General features: G+C 36.7%; 1 protein-coding gene across 2 annotated transcripts in view; it reads left to right on the forward strand.

Annotated features, from left to right (window-relative positions):
* The first annotated feature begins 281 nt into the window (after positions 1-281).
* The window catches only part of Marchf7 (membrane associated ring-CH-type finger 7), a 51,464-nt gene continuing 33,911 nt past the window's right edge, over positions 282-17,834 (forward strand). The window contains exon 1 of one of the 2 annotated variants that reach the window (XM_026393092.2): positions 282-455. The gene's annotated coding sequence lies outside the window, so the exon portion shown is untranslated. The remainder of the gene's footprint in view (positions 456-17,834) is intronic. The other variant, XM_026393093.2, reaches the window with a different exon arrangement.

A 17,834-nucleotide genomic window follows, 5' to 3' on the forward strand; every position in this document is an offset into this window, starting at 1 on the left:
GGCGAGGACGGCCAACCAGGGCCAGGCCTCCAGCGCCTGCTCCCCGCGCCCGGACACACGCACGCCCAGCCACAAGCACGCCGGCCGACCAGCCGCAGCAGCTTACCCGAGGCGCCTCGCTGCCTCCCGGGGGGCAGCCCTTCAACGGTTGCCGCAGTCAGAGCACCACCCCGCGGTGGGGTACGTCGAGCGCGCCGGCTTCTCTCGGATTCCCGCAGCGCCGCCCCTCTCGCGAGAAGCCAGGAAGTACGCGTAGTGGGGCGGGGGGAGAGGAAGGGAGGGGCATTTAACGGTGGCTGCTGGTTCTGCGCCGGATCTGAGAAAGGGGCCGGCGCCATTGTGCTTCGCTGCAGACGACTCTGCCACGCTCAGAGGCCTGGGACTTGGAGGAGGAAGGCGGCGGTGTGGTCGCTGCCAGCACGTCGTGCCCTGTACGGTGGCAGCTCGGGAGCTGGGTAATATGCTGCGTAGCTCGGACTTCTCCCTCCGGAGGAGCGGGTCCGAGGCCAGGCCGCGGGTGGGGGAGGGGAGGCCACCAAGTGCGGGCCTGGGCATAGAGGCCGCCACCTCGCCGGATGGGGTGCAGGAGCTGGGTCCCGGTGCAGGCCTCCGCCGCCGGTACCCAATAGACCGGTGTAGGAGTTTGTGACGGGTGTAGGACAGGATTGTGCGTCTTCCGTTTGGACGCGTGGTGGGCGCGGGGAAGGGACTGGTGTCCTACTTCGGCCCGGGGCGGCCCTCTACTCGGCTGGTGTCCGGAGGGTCCAACCTCGCCTTGCGAGTCTGGGGTGTCGCGAGTGAGGTATTCAGTGAGTGCGGTGTTGGCGGGGAGGGTTAGGGCTTAGCGAACCCTCCCTCGAATTGAAGAGACTTTGTCAGCCCCTTGTATTCGGTGAAGGGTCCTTAATTGACAGCTCCACTTCCTGAATATCGTGACACTTTTTCTGGTAGATAATGTATTCTTCATTTGAAATACGTGGCGATATGTATTAGAACAGACCTGTTGGCCTAAGAAGTGAAAATATGGAAGGCGCGAGTAGTAGAATACTCTGATTTCGATGAAACTGCGTAGTGAAGATGAACGTAAACACACAGCAAAATACTACAGTTAATACTTTTTCCTTTGTTCCAAAGTCAATATCAATATTCAAAATCTGTGTGAGTAATAAATTCGTTATGACTGCTGTCTGATACTATTAAGCGTGGCATGTAAAATTGAATTTAATAGGGACCCAATTTTTGTAGGACTTTTTTTTTTATGATTTTAAATCTCCCCGTTTCTTATGCCCATCTTCCCCAATTCTGTCCAGTATTGAAAGGTAAGGGCTTTGAGATGAATTTTTGATTTGAGGCAAATAGTAAACCATTATGAAAGCAGATAGCTAGTGTTAACTAGTGATTTTTATGAGGTAACAAATTTGTTTCAGAAATGGAGGATTTATTTTATTGCTCTTTAAGTATTTCATGAAGTAAGAGTGGTGCACTAGGGTAGGAAAACCTGGTTTGAGTCGATTTTTGTCATAATTATTTAACCTCTTGAGGTTTCCTCAGGAACATTACATTAAATTCAAGGTCTATATTACAAAGGTTTTTTTTAGATAAGAACTTTTAATAACTATTCTTTTAACCTAAATGGTCAACTTGCATAATCTTGGGTTATTTTCAATGTCATGATGGGTCAGGTGTCTTTATCCAATTTAGGGTCATGTGTATGCCAAGCACCCACTGTACTACAAAGCTTTACTCCTAGCCCAGGGTCAGGTGTCTTTAATAAGAACTCCTCCTATAATAAATTCAAGTGATGTCTTTTCTTCTGCCATGTTGATAAGAGGGCTTATTTCCCCTGTATGTTCTTCGTGAAAGTGTCAACATGGACATGTCATCAGTGACTGTCATGTTTTTTGGGGGCAGCTATATATCCCATGTCTTACACCTCTTCATCTTGTATATGTTCAAGAATTGCCCACATTTTAAAATATTTTTAGCAAGTAATTTTATAGTGCAAAATTTATCAAGTAATGTAAAATGTTTTGATACTGCATACTTTATTTTCTGACTAGTAGATTAGGGCTTCTCATTACAAGAAGGAGCTTGACATAGTGCTTCTCTCCACAGCTCACAATTTAGTCATCAGACTAATATATAAAGAAACTACTATTATTGACTTAGTGTACTTTGTAGTACTATGGTAGCATAAAGCAGGGGTGCTAAATCTTGGGGGGAAATTTTACAGGAAATATTGCTTGAGCTAAGATGTGAAAGATGGCTAGGACTTTGATAAGAAAACTGCAAAGTCATGATATGGTCTGTTTTAGGAAGTGACAGTTTGCTTCCCATAGCTGAAACCTATTTCCACAGATAATTAAGTACTAGTAATAAATTTAAAAAAAAATATGAAATACTTAAGTGAAATGCATAGGTTTACATCAAACTTCATTTCTAAGCAACAAATTAATGTACCTTTTAACAGCTAAATCATGAAATCAACAATGGATCACATTAGAATGATTAAAATTAAAATGGAAAGGATTTTAAGTTCATACTAAGATTACTGGAATTCACTCAAGCAGAATTTTATTATAGGGAATTAATTAATCATAAAAGTTGCTTATTGTAAGATCAACCCAAAATGATTGGTTGTAGGGGATAAAATTACTTTATAATTGGAGAGTTGGCTGGGTTTTGGTTTTCTCTGATCTTCATTTCTAATTTTTCTGTTCTGATATGAACTTATTGTGGTCAAAGCCAGTTTTTCCTGTTCTCAAAAACATTTCTTTTGACTCTACAGGTTAAAGTAGATAAGTTAACACGTAGTTTTAAAATCACTATTGCTCTTGCTCATTTTTGTCAACTTCTTTAAGAAAATGCAAGGTTTGAACCTTAAAAGCTGGTTATCACGAGTTTCTCACTTTCCAGAAAGAACCCTAAAATGGTTTCCACTTCCTGAATGAAGATTGAAACATGACACCTACAGAGTAAAATCACTTCAAGAACAAGTTCTCTAATGTAGACAACACCATAATTATTTTTTCCCATGGGGATATTGAAACTTTTGGGGGGTATATTTTTATGCCATAAATTATATCAGCTAAAAATCAGGGATTTTTTTTAAGGCCCCAAAAGTCCTTTGCTTTCTCTCATTTTGCCATTGTTATCTTCCATGTCTCCCTGTTCACTGGAATCAACAAATAATTTCTCATTAACCAAAAAAAAAAAAAAAAAAAAAGTTTTATCCAGGATCTAGTGGTTTTTGCTGTTGTTGTTATTTGTTTGTTTTAACAGAAGGATAAGGAAGTATACATAAATAATGGAATTGTAACTCTTCTGGAAGATTCTCACCTATCAAAACACATTTATGTTTTGTGAAGCTCTGGCCTTTGTGCCACAAATTTATCATATAGTAATGTTGTGCTCTTTGCAACTCATTAACTAACCTTTCTTAATATTTAAGATAAATTTTGAGTCAGAATCTGTTAGAATCAGATTTTTCACATCAAATAATATTAGGAAAGTAAAAGTTACACTGTTAGGAAGCTTTTGTGCTGTTGTTGGATGCATAGCAAACCACCTTAAAACCTAATGAATTAAAACAACTATTTACTGTTTTGTTTTTTTTCTCCCCCCTGTTCTTTGTGCCTGTTGGGCAGTTCTGGTTTTGTCTGGGCTCACTTGTGTACCAGCTTTCAGTTGGAGGGTTTCCCAGGCTGGGAGGTTCAAGATGTTGTTACTCACATGTCTGGTAGTGGCTCTCAATTGGTTTCTCAGTTGGTGTTGGTTGACATCTAGGCCTTGTCTGTGTGATTTTTTTATGACATGAATGTCTCAGATAACATTCCAAGAGTAAAAATGGTAGCTATAAAACTTCTTAAAACCTTTTCAAATCATCGAAGTGTCTCTTACAAGACTAGTTCACGTTGAGGGGGATGGGAAAATGAGACTCTGTCTTGTCCAGGGCAGACTGTTAGGGTTGCATTGCAAAGGTGTTTCCATTTTATGGTGGAGGGATTTTTTTTTATCCATATTTGATCCACAGTTAGACAATTTTAAGATTGTTTTTGTTTTTTGTTTTTTTCTGGTGACTGAACCCAGGGACACTTAACCACTGAGCCCATATCCCTACTGCTTTTTATTTTTTATTTTGAGATAAGGTCTCCCTGAGTTGTTTAGGGCCTTGCTAAGTTGCTGAGGCTGACTTTGAACTTGAGATCCTCCTTCCTTGGCTTGCTGAGACCAGCAAGACTAGACATTCTTATAAATGTCACCGTTGGGATTGCTTTAAAATAATGTTGGCTGGGGTGGTAAAATAGGCAAGATTGTTCAAATGTTGATAATTGTTGAAGACTATTGATTGGTATGTGGAAGTTCATACCCAGGTAATCTAAACTCCACTTCATTAAGTAATTTTAATTTTAGCTCCCAATTGGTCTGTATTAGAACCAAACTTGAATTTTAAAAAAAAATTAGTTATTGATGGACCTTTATTTTATTTGTATGTGGCGATGAGAATCAAACCCAGTGCCTCACACATGCTAGGCAAGCACTCTACCACTGAGCTCCAGCCCCAGCCCTTTAATTTTTGATATTTATGACTTTGTGGTGTTTCAGTGCCAAGACTATAAACTTGCAGTTTAGAGACAGAATGGATCAATTATTCTTCTTTGAAATACTGTATAGATTTTATTATGTTATGATTTTTAATATTTTTTTTTTTTTTTTAGTCCTGGGGATTTAACCCAGAGGCAATTTACCACTGAGCCACATTTCTAGCCCATTTATCTACCTACCTATTTATTTATTTACTTACTTACTTACTTGCTTGCTTTTGAGACAAGGCCTTGCTAAGTTGCTGAGGCTGGCCTTGAACTTGCAATCCTCTTATCTCAGCCTCTGGCACTACTGGGATTACAGGTGTGTTCCAAATGGGGCACGGCAAAAAAATGTGGGTCCCCCCCCCCAAGTAACTTTTTCTCTTAATTAATAAAGTAGGATAATTACATTAATGAAATTTTGGAAAGCCAAGTATAAAAGAAAAAAACATACCAGTAATGCTATCACCCAGGAATACTGCAAATGTGAAAGATCTGAAAGGTTCCTCTCACATTTTGCAAATGTGAATAAAATGGCTATAAATTTCCAGTTTTTAAATGCACATAATTATATATGTAAGCTCAGGGAAGTTTCTTTCCTTGCAGTAAATATCCTTTCATAAATCTGAGTGACTTTAAAAGGTCTTTTTACAGTGCATTAAAGACAAATTTGAAATGAGAAAAGCTAAAAGAATTTCTACTGAGTTGTTAATATGAAATTCTTAACATTGATGGCATTGCTTAATAATTAGTATGTGCTAAGCACATGCTGTGTGTCTTCAGAACACATAATATACCTGTGAAATGGATGAGGAAATGAAGAATTACAGTAAATCTAGAGTTATATCAAGTAAGGGGCCTATTTCAAAACTTGCACTCTTAACTCATTTCTCTATGTATTGTCAGAAATAGGCTCATATGCTAAAATTCAGGCAGTGCCTATTGTATTTCCTGCCACATCTCAGTTTCCTATTTTGGAAAGAATGGGAAGTGAATTTTTATTAATGCATTAATACATTTTTGTTAATGAATATATTAAAAGATAGGGAAAGACTATTAGGTGTAGGAATTAGCATTTGTTAATATGGATAAGGTTTTTTTCTTTTTTTTTTTTTTTTTTAAGCTGGTTATTTGGTTTGTGACTACTATGTGACTCTTGACAGCTGAAGAAAACCATGAGTATAGTAATGGGGCATAGTGATCTTAGAGTGACCAAAAAAAAAAAAAAAAAAGGATACTTAAATAAAGCCTTTGTAAGCAGAATCAAAGAAAAACTTTGGGCAGTTGTCCTGCTGTTGCTCTCCTTTTAGGAATTCACAGCTTTCCAAATTTGGTGAAATAAAACGCCCAAGCTCTACATGATAAGCAACTTTTGGTAGTATACAGAGAAAGTTGTACTTGTAAGGTAGGGTAGTAGGTGGAGCTTTGTTCCAAGTATTTTCCTACACTGCCCAAAGTTTTTGTTTCCTTTTTCATAGCTCCCCAGTTTTACTAATTAAAGAATAATCTGGGAGAAGGGAGTGCTAAACTTACCAGATAGAAGGCATAGGTAGCACATATGCCTGGGAATAAGTAAATAAATCAGTATGATAGAAAAATCTGTCAGCTCACACTATTCTACCATGTTTTCAAACTTTACTTCCAACATCCTCTGGATTTCTGCCTACTTCAGACAGTTCATTCTTTAAAACCAGCTTGTTTCTATTCCCAACCCCCTGGAGGGAAAAAGAATATTAAAATATTTGTTCTTTATCAGTATTTTGTATAATTTCTTCCTTCTTCCCCCAGTTAAAATTCTCTTCTACGCATCAAATCTGTTTTCTATCCATTCACTACTTGGGGCCCTCACATATTTGTCTCGGAGCCAGTGTTTCTCTTCCTATAAATTGACCAGGATACCAGTGTAGCTTCAAAATTTTTTGTTTTGTTTTGTTTTTAATTTACCATGTTTCAAAATTCTTTATAGGTCCCAAAGCCTTAAAAATACAGCAAGCTATATATGAACATATTTTTGAGGGCAGACAAAGCTAGACAGTGTTTTGTTGGAGTTCTGTTTCTTTTCTGAAAGCTGTGGTTGTTTGTCAGAAACATAATTTTTTAAGTCATTAGGGTGAAAAATAGTCCCCAAGCACCGTGATAGAGATCTCCAGGGTCACCTCCTTATTAAATTACTGCTGAGCAGAGAACACAAGTGCCTTTATAATTTGGATATAATCTACTTTCTGCATTTATTAGCATCAGTGTTCTTATTTCCTGTGCCCCCTTCTGTGCTTTGAATGGCACCCCTTATATGTTGTTTTCTATTTTTAGTTCTTAAACATGCTTTTAGTATTTTTATGCTGCCTTTTCTTTTTCTAGTTTGTCATCAGAGGTCAACTCAAATGTTACCTCTTCTGAAATCCTCATCTTGTTGGAACATTTGACTCCCCAATCAGTGCTTCCATAACATTGAAGGTTTTTGTTTGTTTAAGTAAAGTGATTTTTCAGCAGTCTGGTAGGAGTTATTTAGGTGTGAATTACTAATTATTCTAGTTGGTATTTGTTAAGCTTCTTGACTTTTCATCAGTTTCAGCTAAAATTTCATCAGTTTTAGAAAAATTTTTGTTCTGAAGCCTCCTTTCCTTTTGTCACTCCAGTTATATGTACAATAGACCATCATTCTTTCTCTCAAACCCTCTCTTCTGTATTTGCCGTTATTTGTCTTTCTGTGCTTCATTCTACCATTTATTTCCCCACTAGCTAACATTAGTGGGGGGTGTCTTTGGGTTTGGTTCTCTTTACTGTTTTATCTCTTTATTTTTCTTTCTTTTATATCTTACATTTTGTGTGTCTTTAAAATTTTTTGTTGAATAACAAATACTGTAAGTGAAGGAATAGAGACTGCCTTGATTAAGGTATACTCTACTTTTGCTTAAGGCTTTAGTGTGATGGGTTGAGTTGGTTTTTAGTCTGTAGTTAAGCTGTGTCTGAACTTTATTATTGCTTTATTTTCCTTCAGAGTATTCCATTAGTAGATTGCTACTGCTCAGTGCTTAGTGTGAGTCCTAGAATCCTGGATAATATTTTTTCAGTATTCTTAAAGCCCCCTTAAGGGTCTCTGCTGTCCATATTCCACAGAGAGGTTTCTCAAAGGCTGTTATACCTTCCTCATCAGTAGACTGTTTTTCCTTCTTATATGAAGCAAAGCTGTGGTGGTGATGGTAGGGGCAGGAGTTCTTAATTTCGTTGATATATCTTCAGTCTTTGGGAGGCTCTGTGTTCCTGCTCCTCTTTGCCAGCATTTCTGCTCTTTCTTATAGAGTCTAGGGCATAGGAAGTTTATACCTTCCTCTTCCCCCTATGTCAGCTTATCTCTGCCTTGTGTCAGTGGTGGATCTTGAGCAGGTTGTGTCTTGGCCTCTTCCTAGTGGCCACAGACCTACCTTATATCAGTGCAGAGTTCTTGGAGAAACTAGTTTTCTTAACCTTACCCTAATAGTAGCTTTTTGCAGCCTTGAACTTGATCAGGATGTGAAACACAAATGGGTTTCTTGAGGTTCTTCTTTTAAATGTAGCCAGGTTCTTTGTGGTCAAGCTGCAGAGAGGGACCTTTCAGATCTTTTGCCTGCCACCATTCTTGTGAAGACTTAGTGAGGGCCTGTAGAAAAAGACTTTTCCTTGAGTTAATTGTTTCATTAAGAAATTTTTGGCCTTTATGAATTTAGGAATTCAATAAATTTTGTTATATTCTTAGCACTTTTATGGTGGCCACCTTTGTCCCATCGCTTTAGAGAGGCTTGCCACTCTTTGTAGCTCAGTTCATCTGGTTGCTTTGCCACCTCAGTTCTGAGGTGTACTCAAGAAACATGATTTTATAAATTATCCAGCTTATTCTCATTATGTTAGAGATTTGTTCTTTTTTGACTTTATATAATGCAAAGATGGAACAATTCCCCCAGTTTTGTTATGGAAGTATTCAAGATGAGAAGGGGGGTGGATAGTAAATTAAATATACACATAATGTTGCCTATTTTTACTGGTCAGTATTATGACACTATGAAAATTGAGTGCATATTCCATCTTTCAGTTGTCTTTTTGAAACAGCTTCCAATTGAGGTTCATGCATTTATTGCATTTGGTTTTGTATCTTCAGTCGCAAACTCAGAAGTGTGTGTGTGTGTCATTGACTTTTTGAAGACTTGAGCAATTAATCTTCTAGAATGTCCTCCATTTTGGATGTCTTGTCTTTGTGTGGTCATTTATTTTAATTATGGTTATTATATTTTTCAGTCTGAAATTTTTAGTACTTTTTTTAGAAGTGTTCATTTTGCATTTTCCTGTTCCCTGCACATATTTTCAAGCTTCTATTTAAATTTTGTAAATCCAGTTATATCTGCCTAAATACATAACTTGGCAGACTTGGGCTACTTTTTCTTGTTCTCTCTTATGTGTCTCAATGTCCTTGTAAATAGTGCCTTATTTCAGCATATATTTAGTCATTCCCTACTTCTTGCTCTTGAAAAATAATTTGTAGAAAGAACTTTGAAGCCAGGCACAGTGGCGTATGCCTGTAATCCCAGGGATTTGGGAGGCTGAGACAGGAGAATCGCGCGCACCTTAAAAGCCAGCCTCAGCAACTGCTAGGCACTAAGCAACTCAGTGACACCCTATCTCGAAATAAAATGCAAAATAGGGCTGGGGATGTGGCTCAGTGGTTGAGAACTCCTGAGTTCAATCCCTGTTGCCAAAAAAAAAAAATAATAATAATAATAATAATAATAATTTGAAGCCTAGCATAAAGACATGGCCCTTCAGCAAATTTTAGGTTGGTTGATTACTAGTTTGGGACTACCTAAGCCAAATTCAGGGTTGAACTTCCATTTATATATCCAAATAACATCAGCCTGGTCTGCAAATCAGCACAGGAGCTTGTTTATTATTGGGATAACTCTTAGTCTGACGTTGTGGTTCTTTGGAGTCCAGCTTATTTTGAGTTAGTGACCTGTTAAATTTCTCACCTTGTTTGTGTGCTGAGTTTTGACATTCTTCCATGAGACTGGCAAAATGAACATTTAAATCTGGGGCTTTATAAATGCCTTAAGGACAGAAATCGTTCTTATACTTTCATATCTCTTTGGATTCCCTTTTGCCTTCATTATAGACCTAGTAATTTGTGTGTGTGTGTGAGGGAGAGATACTGGGAATTGAACTCAGGTGTACTCAGCCACTGAGATATTATCTTCCAACTCTTTTTTTAGACAGGGTTTTGCTAAGTTGCCCAAACTTGTAATCCTCTTGCCTCAACCTCCAATTCACTGGAATTAACAGGCATGCACCACTGTACCCAGCTTAACCTAATAATTATTTTTTCATCACTTTATTGCTTTAGAAACCTCTATGTTGTTCTCTTATTTTTCATTGCTTTAAGAAAGGATTGTGAATGATCTGCCATTATCAAGAACTGACAATCTCTCATAGCATTTTGTAGGTCTCTATTTGTCTTAATGTTATATCATGTTTGTTTATTTATATGTTCCATATGCTACCCCCACCTATGAAATACAATTTCAGGAGATAGATCTTTATTATTATATTCATAGAGTTTAGCAGCTAAAGTAAGTACTCTTAGGTACTGAGAACTAACTTTTATTTATTTGTTTGTTTGTTTGTTTTTAGTTGTAGATGGATGCAATACCTTTATTTTTATGTGGTGCTGAGGGTGCATCACATATGCTAGGCAAGCACTCCACCACTGAGTTACAACCTCAGCCCACTAACTAACTTTTAAAAGTTGAACAGGAGCTAAGATGTTTTAAGATCTGATTGGAAATTAAATGGAAAAGGTCGGTTGGCATTCTGGATGGTAGGCTAAAGAATTTAGACTTCATCTTAGTCTGTTTTGTGCTACTATATAATACCTGAGACTGGGTAATTTATAAAGGAGAAATTTGAGGCTGAGGTTGTGGCTCAGTGGTAGAGGGCTTGCCTAGCATGTGTGAGGCACTGGGTTCAACCTTCAGCACCATATAAAAATAAATGAACAAAATAAAGGCATTGTGTCCATATACAAAAACAAAAAAAAAAAACTTTTTAATTTTTAGAGAGAGATTTTTTTTTTTTTTTTACAGTCTGGAGACTGGGAAGTTCAAGGTTCAGGGCTACATCTGGTTAGTTGACTTTTTGCTGCATCTTCCTATAAAAGGGGTAGGGGAAAGAATTGAACTGTCTCAAGCCTTCTTATAGTCAACATTAACCTATTCATAAAGTTGGAGTCCTCAAGACCTAAACCTCTTAGGCTCCACCTCCCAACATTGTTGTAGTGGGGACTAGGTTTACAGCACACACTTTTTGTTGGGAGGTGGGGTGTATATTCAAACCATAATAGCCTTCCTTTGTAAGATGATGGAAAGCAATTGAAAATTTGCTTGGGAAATGCTGCTGTTACTGGTTGGATGAGATAAAAAAGAAAATATGTGGTTATGAATTCCCCTTTAAAGAAAGCCTGGTATAGGATATAATTAGAGATGAGCTTTGTTGGTTTATCCTGTTATCCATGTAAGTCTTGTGTGATGAGACAATCTAGGCTTGATACCAGGCCTAGGATAAGTTTGTGAGGTAAAAGTTTCTTTAGGTGCAGTTAACATATGACTAAGAACTTGGTGAATTTCAAATAACACAGTTGGCAACTAATTTCAGAATTCTGCCTGTTGGGTAATGAAACAGAATTCCATTTGACTTTTACCTGGGCTAAGAGAAACTTTAAAGCAAAATTATTTCTACAGAATAGATGCAAATAGATTTAATGCTGTTTGTGATTGGAAATTTCTCTAAATATCCTTTGATGTAGTGTTTATCAGGCCACAAACATTAGCTTCTTTTAAAGAGCTCTGCAGACTTCGAAGGATGCTGAATGAAATTACCTGTGGAAAAAAATTAGTTAATCTTTTTCGTAATTAAAGCAAACTACAGGGTGTGGTGACCCACGCCTATAAACCCAATAATTTGGGAGGCTGGCTGAAGCAGGAGGATGAAAGTTTAAGGCCCTCAGCAATTTATTGATTCCCTGTCTCAAAATGAGAAAGAGCTGGTTGTGTGGTTAAGCATCCCTGGATTCAATCCCTAGTACCAATAAATTAAAAAATAATGCAAAATACATTTGTGAATGGACAGACTATATAAACTGCGAAATTGGTACAAATACTACTCTAGTTGCATATATCATCCACAATAAAAATGCCTTACTTAAGATGAGGGGAATTTATTTTGTGGTGCTGGGGATCAAACTCACAGTTTCAAATATTGATTGCAAGGTTTTTGTGGCTTTGCGTCTCATAGCCTTTATGCATTTGAAGCATGTTCTAGAAACTGGAAAGTTTGGCTTCTTATATCTGTTAATGCCTGCCTCCCCTTGCTCAGTCATAGACTTGTTCATGAGGGACATAAGCAAAGAATTCCAGTGAATTTATCATGCTGGGAGTTCAGTGAGGCTCAAAGCAAATACAGATTAGGTGTGTTATAGAAACTGCACAATAGTCAGGTGTGCTATATGCAGATTGAGTGGTGAGATATGGTGGAGAGGCATATACCCTCTCCTGCTGAAGCTCAGGTTCCATTGTCACTTGTAAAACATGAGTTCCAAGATAAAATTCTAAGGAATTTCAGGATGTCAGGCAGCAGAAATTTTAGTCAAGTACAAGGCCCACCTCTGAAGCCACCCCTCGTGACAAATTTTTATCTTATCACCAAGCACAGGGAGAACTTGACTTTCCAATTCTGGAATCAAATCTGAATTTAAAGCTTCATTATGTAACAACAGAAGGAAGCTAAGAGACCATTATGTTGAAAGATTGTACATATGAATTTTGTGCTGTGAAGTACTCGTAACTGTTTATTAAAAATATTACATTTAGGGCTGGGGTTGTAGCTCAGTGGTAGAGTGCTTGCTTCACATGCATGAGGCACTGGGTTCGATCCTCAGCACCAAATAAATAAATAAATAAAACAGATATTGTGTCCACCTACAACTAAAAGAAAAATTTTTAAAAAATATTACGTTTAAAATATCTTCCTCTTACTGTGGTGCTGTGATTTGCTCTTTATTCTTCCTTATACCTTTTACTTTATAGTGCTTATAATATTTAAATTGTGTGATTATTTCTGTAGTTTGTTTTTCACAGGGTTAAAATTTCTTTGTAGGTACCACATCAGTATTTTCAATGTGACTCGCTCCCACATCATCCTTTTGTTTAGCACATAGAAAAAGTCAGAAAAACTATTAAGTGAAATCAGCAAACTCTTAAAAAAAATGCTTTATAGAACCTTGTTAGGTGGTCTGGTAGAGTTTTCCAAGGACTGCACATTATTTTATTTATTTATTTATTGGGTGTGCTTTTGACCTACAACTTACACAACCAAATTATATAAGTTTTCGTCTAACACCTACATTGTCAAAATTCAATCAGTTTATGTAGAGGAGTTGCCAAAAATAGTTTCATACAGTATCAAATTAAATCTCTCTTAGGACTTTGCCTCTTTGCCTTCTCCCAAGGGATTTGTTTGAGCAGATTTCCTACTGGGTTAGTTTCATTCTGCAAGTAAGAACTGGGTATAAATATTGCTAAAATGAACTATGATAGGCATAATTATGAGCATTATTGTTGTCTAAAAAGCAACTGTAGACATTTACTTTGTTTAAAAAGCAACTGTAGACATTTACTTTTCAAAAAGCATTTTGTCTCCTTGTTTTAAATCCTTAGATCACAAATATAGTCCTTTGTTTAGTATTTTCATAGCCCTCTTAATAAAATGATGTCTACTGCTTATTGTTTGTGAGCTTTTCCTTCTTTGTACTCGGGGTTCATTTATGGGTTTTTGAATGTCAGTGTTTAAACATGAATATTCTTTCTCCTAATATATGCCTTCTTTAAATTTCCAAATTCACCTTTCTAAAAAGATTTTGTATGGCCTTACCAAAATTGCACATAACTTATAAAAAGCTGATGATAGAAAAGATTTCTAAGTAAGGTGACCACATGCTTTATCTTTCAAACCAGGACACTTGTAAGTGACAATGTAGACAGTGTTTTAATAATTATATTGGGTAATGAACATAAATTTGTTACAAGACATAAACTGGGACTGTTCTAGGCATCCTACTTATAAAAAAAAAAAATGGAAGCTCTGCCCCACCCTTCATTGCATCCCTATTTTTACTCTCCAAAGTTGTTTTTACAATTTTTTCTGTTTCTTCTAGGATTTATTTACCTCCATATTTCTTCGTAATATGTTTATACTGTTATTTCATGTTTTTTAAAAATTATTTTAAATAATGCTTTTTTTTTTGTTTTTCACCATTGTTCTTCTTCTAACCTTCATTCTCCAGTGTATTTGTAACAAAATTGATTGAATAGTCTGTGTTCATATTATTATGACTGTAAATTTTAAAAAGTTCAACCAATACAGCTGTACCTCCCATCTTTAATGATGGCTATATTTTCTAAGGTAAAAAACTTGATTTTTGAAAATTATCTTTTGATCCTTATAGTGTGGTTTTTCCCAGTTGTACTATCTATTATCTCTGCCACATGCCAATGAAATAGTTTGCCTATGATGCAACTTGTAAAAATAGTTTACATGCTTTACCATAAACCTTCCCTTTTGTCACTGCTTTTTAGGTTCTTTCATCTGATTATTTCATGATTTACACTCCCATTTTCCTAGGACATGTTCTTCATTTAGGTTCCTATGGTTGTGGGTCCTCTCACCCTCCTTTTGTGGTGTGAGGGATTTACCAGGGTCTCACCGTTGATGTTCTCTACTCCTGAACTATGCCCAGAGCCCCTTGTTTGGTTTTTGATTCATTGTGAATATATGCAGTTGTGTCCTGTTCCTCCCCTCACACTTAGTTGCTAGATTTCAATTGAAAGTTAAATAAACACTTCTCACTACTACAGGCAGTGTCTTGAATTTAATATTGTTAAGCTATTCTTTTTACTTTACTTTTGTACAAGATCCATTTTTCCACAGACATAGGATCTTTTCACCATTGTAAAAAACCTTTATTTCTGGTTTTATGACATTTAAAAATGGTACATTGTGTTTTAATGTTGGGCTTATTTGTTTTCTTAGATCTTCCCGAATGCTCTTTTTGGTTCTTTTTATTTTTTATTTTAAATATTTATTTTTTACTTGTAGTTGGACACAATTTCTCTTTCTTTCTTTCGCACAGCTCTACTGCTGAGCCACAATACATACATGGAATTTAACTTACTCAAATTAGGATCCCATTCTGTGGTTGTACATGATGTGGAGTTTCACTGGTGATGCTGAGTATTCTTTTTTATTTTTTGGTACCAGGGATTGAACTTAGGGGCACTGGACCTAACTGAGCCACATCCCCAGCCCTATTTTGTACTTTTTTAGAAACAAGGTCTCACTGAATTGCTTATGCCTCGCTGTTGCTGAGGCTGGCTTTGAATTTGTAATACTCCCATCTCAGCCTTTAGAGTCACTGGGTTTACAGGCGTGCCCTGCCTTGTGCCCTGCTGCTGAGTACTCTTGAATCCGTTCACTGTAGTGATTTGTAACGTTCAATTCTGGAAAGGTTCCTTTATTTCTTTGGTAATTTTTCTTTCCTCTCTTTCTAACCATAGTCAAAATGATAACTCTCTAGGCAATTCTGTTAATGTCTAAATTTTCTACTTTTTGTTCTGCTTTCTGGGAGGTGTCCTCAAATTATAATAAATATGTTGAATTTATTTCAGTGTATCTCATTTTTAAAAGTATATCACAGTTTGAATTTCTACAAGCTCTTTATTATACTGATTGCATGCTCAAGCATCCTGTTCTTATTTTATAAATGATTTTGATATTTTTGAGGATAGTAATTGCCTCTCATCTCCCAAAATCTTCTCCCTGAATCATCTGTAGGCATTTTTATTTATCTATTTATTGCTTGTTTTGGTGGTGTTTTTGTTTTCACCTATATAATTTATTTTGTTTATTTTCTCTTCTCCCAACTAGAATTTAAACTCATGAGGGCATGGAATTTGGCCCATTTTGTTCATTGACACATCTCCAGCATCTGAAATTATACCTAAATCGTCAATAAATATTTGTCCAGTGAACAGATGAGATTTTTAAGAGCACTGATGTGATTTAAAAGGGGGGGGGAGGTGCTATTTTAGGTGCACCAGTAGCACATACTGCAGGATACAGAAGTATAGTTTATTTTTTTAAAAAAAAATCTAGAGGAAGTTATAGACCATTCTTAACTTATAAAAGCAATATGAAGAGGCTGGGGCTGTAACTCAGTAGTGGAGTGCTTGCCTCACATGTACAAGGCACTGGGTTTGATCCTCAGCACCACATAAAAGTAAATAAAATAAAGGTATTATGTCCATCTACAATTAAAAATATTTTTTTTAAAAAAAGGATGCATTCAGTAGAAATGACACTTTTAGTTTTGAATCCGAATCTTTTTTCAGATTGTGTGTTGTAGTTAGCTTTTTTGCTGCCACTTTGGTTTTTATATTGAGGCTTCCCTTGTATACCAAGTGATCCTTGATTTTTGTTTATATATCCTCTACCCCACCACATGCACGGAGGATTGAACCCTGGGCACTTTATCACCGAACTACATCCTCAGCTCCCCCACTCCCATTTTTTTTTTTAATTTTTAAATTTTGAGGCAGGATCTCATTACTAGATTTTTTTAAATATATTTTTTTTAGTTGTAGATGAACACAATACCTTTATTTTATTTGTTTTTATATAGTGCTGAGGTTTGCACCAAGTGCCACACACATGCTAGGCAAGCACTCTACCACTGAGCCACAACTCCAGCCCCTCACTACTAGATTTTTTATTCTCCTGCTTCAGCCTCCCAAGTAGTTGGGATTACGGAATTATGCCACCATGCCCATCTGGATGTTTGTCTTTTAGAGAGAAGCACTAAAACAGCTTATTGAAATTTTTGCTATCTAATGGACTTGTCTGTGAGATAGGCTAATCAAATGTTTGCATTCCATATGTCAAGTCAATAAATCTTATCAATGGTGTTAATTATCCAAGGGTAGACACCCTTAGTTTCCTGACAACATTATAGAAACAGGAACAAGAAAAAGACTGGAGGTCAAAATTTATTACATAACTTTTCCTTTATTACTTACCATTGCCTGAACTCCTGCAGAGATTGTGCATTGTAGGAGTGGGTCACCTATAAAATCTTTATTTTCTAGTGCATAAATAGTCTGTTGGGGGAATGGAGCTAGCTGAGGAAGAATTAGGGTTCTGCTCCAAAATTAGGTTTTAATTCAGCAACTTAACTTTTTATCCTCACACATCACTCCTTTTCCCCCTCAAGTATTTTTATTGTTGTAAAATACATATAAAATAAAATTTACCACCATAACTATGGTTAAGTGTACAGATAATTGTTTCATTAAATAGATTCATAATAGAGTGCAACCATTACCTCTGTCCATCACCATCTTTTTTCTTACAATACTGACATTCTGTGCTCATTAAACAGTAACTCCCCCACTCCCCTAGAATCTGACGACTACCATTCTAATTTCTCTCTTGGATTTTTACCCCGTACATATCTCATAGACTCATAAGAGTATTTGTCTTTTTATGACTGGCTTGTTTTATTTAATGTCTTCAAGGTTGATCTTTTATGGCATATGTCAGAATTCATTCCTTTTCAAGGTCCATTACCACATTTTTCTTATCATTCATCTGTTGATAGATGCTTGTGACTATCAACTTCTAATGTGAATAATTCTGCTGTGAATATAGGCATACAAATATGTCATTGAGACCCTATTCTCAGTTCCTTTGGTGTGCCATCCTCCTGCCTCAGCTTCCCAGTCGCTTGGTGTATACCCCTAAGTAAAATTGCTGGGTCATGAGGTAATTATATTTTCAGTTTTTTGAGGAGCCATCATACTGTTTTCCACAACAGTTCTTTTTTTAATATAAATTTATTATTAAAAAGCTTAATTCCCTTTTATGGTAGCTTATATTTCTAAGTCTTGATCCTTTCATGATAGGAAGGCTACTAGTTTCTGCCTCTTTCTAGATACCTGTAGTTGCATCCTCTCTGTTGAATTACTATATCTCCCTTACTTTAGATTACCCAAATATACATTTAAATTTCTGGGGGGTTTTTTGTTTGTTTGTTTTTTAGTGGGGAGGAGGTATTGAACTCAGGGGTACTCTACCACCAAGCTATATCCCCTGTTGTTTTGTTTTGTTTTTAAATAG

This window comes from Urocitellus parryii, chromosome 1 (assembly GCF_045843805.1).
Source record: "Urocitellus parryii isolate mUroPar1 chromosome 1, mUroPar1.hap1, whole genome shotgun sequence".
Classification (NCBI taxonomy): Eukaryota; Metazoa; Chordata; class Mammalia; order Rodentia; family Sciuridae; genus Urocitellus; species Urocitellus parryii.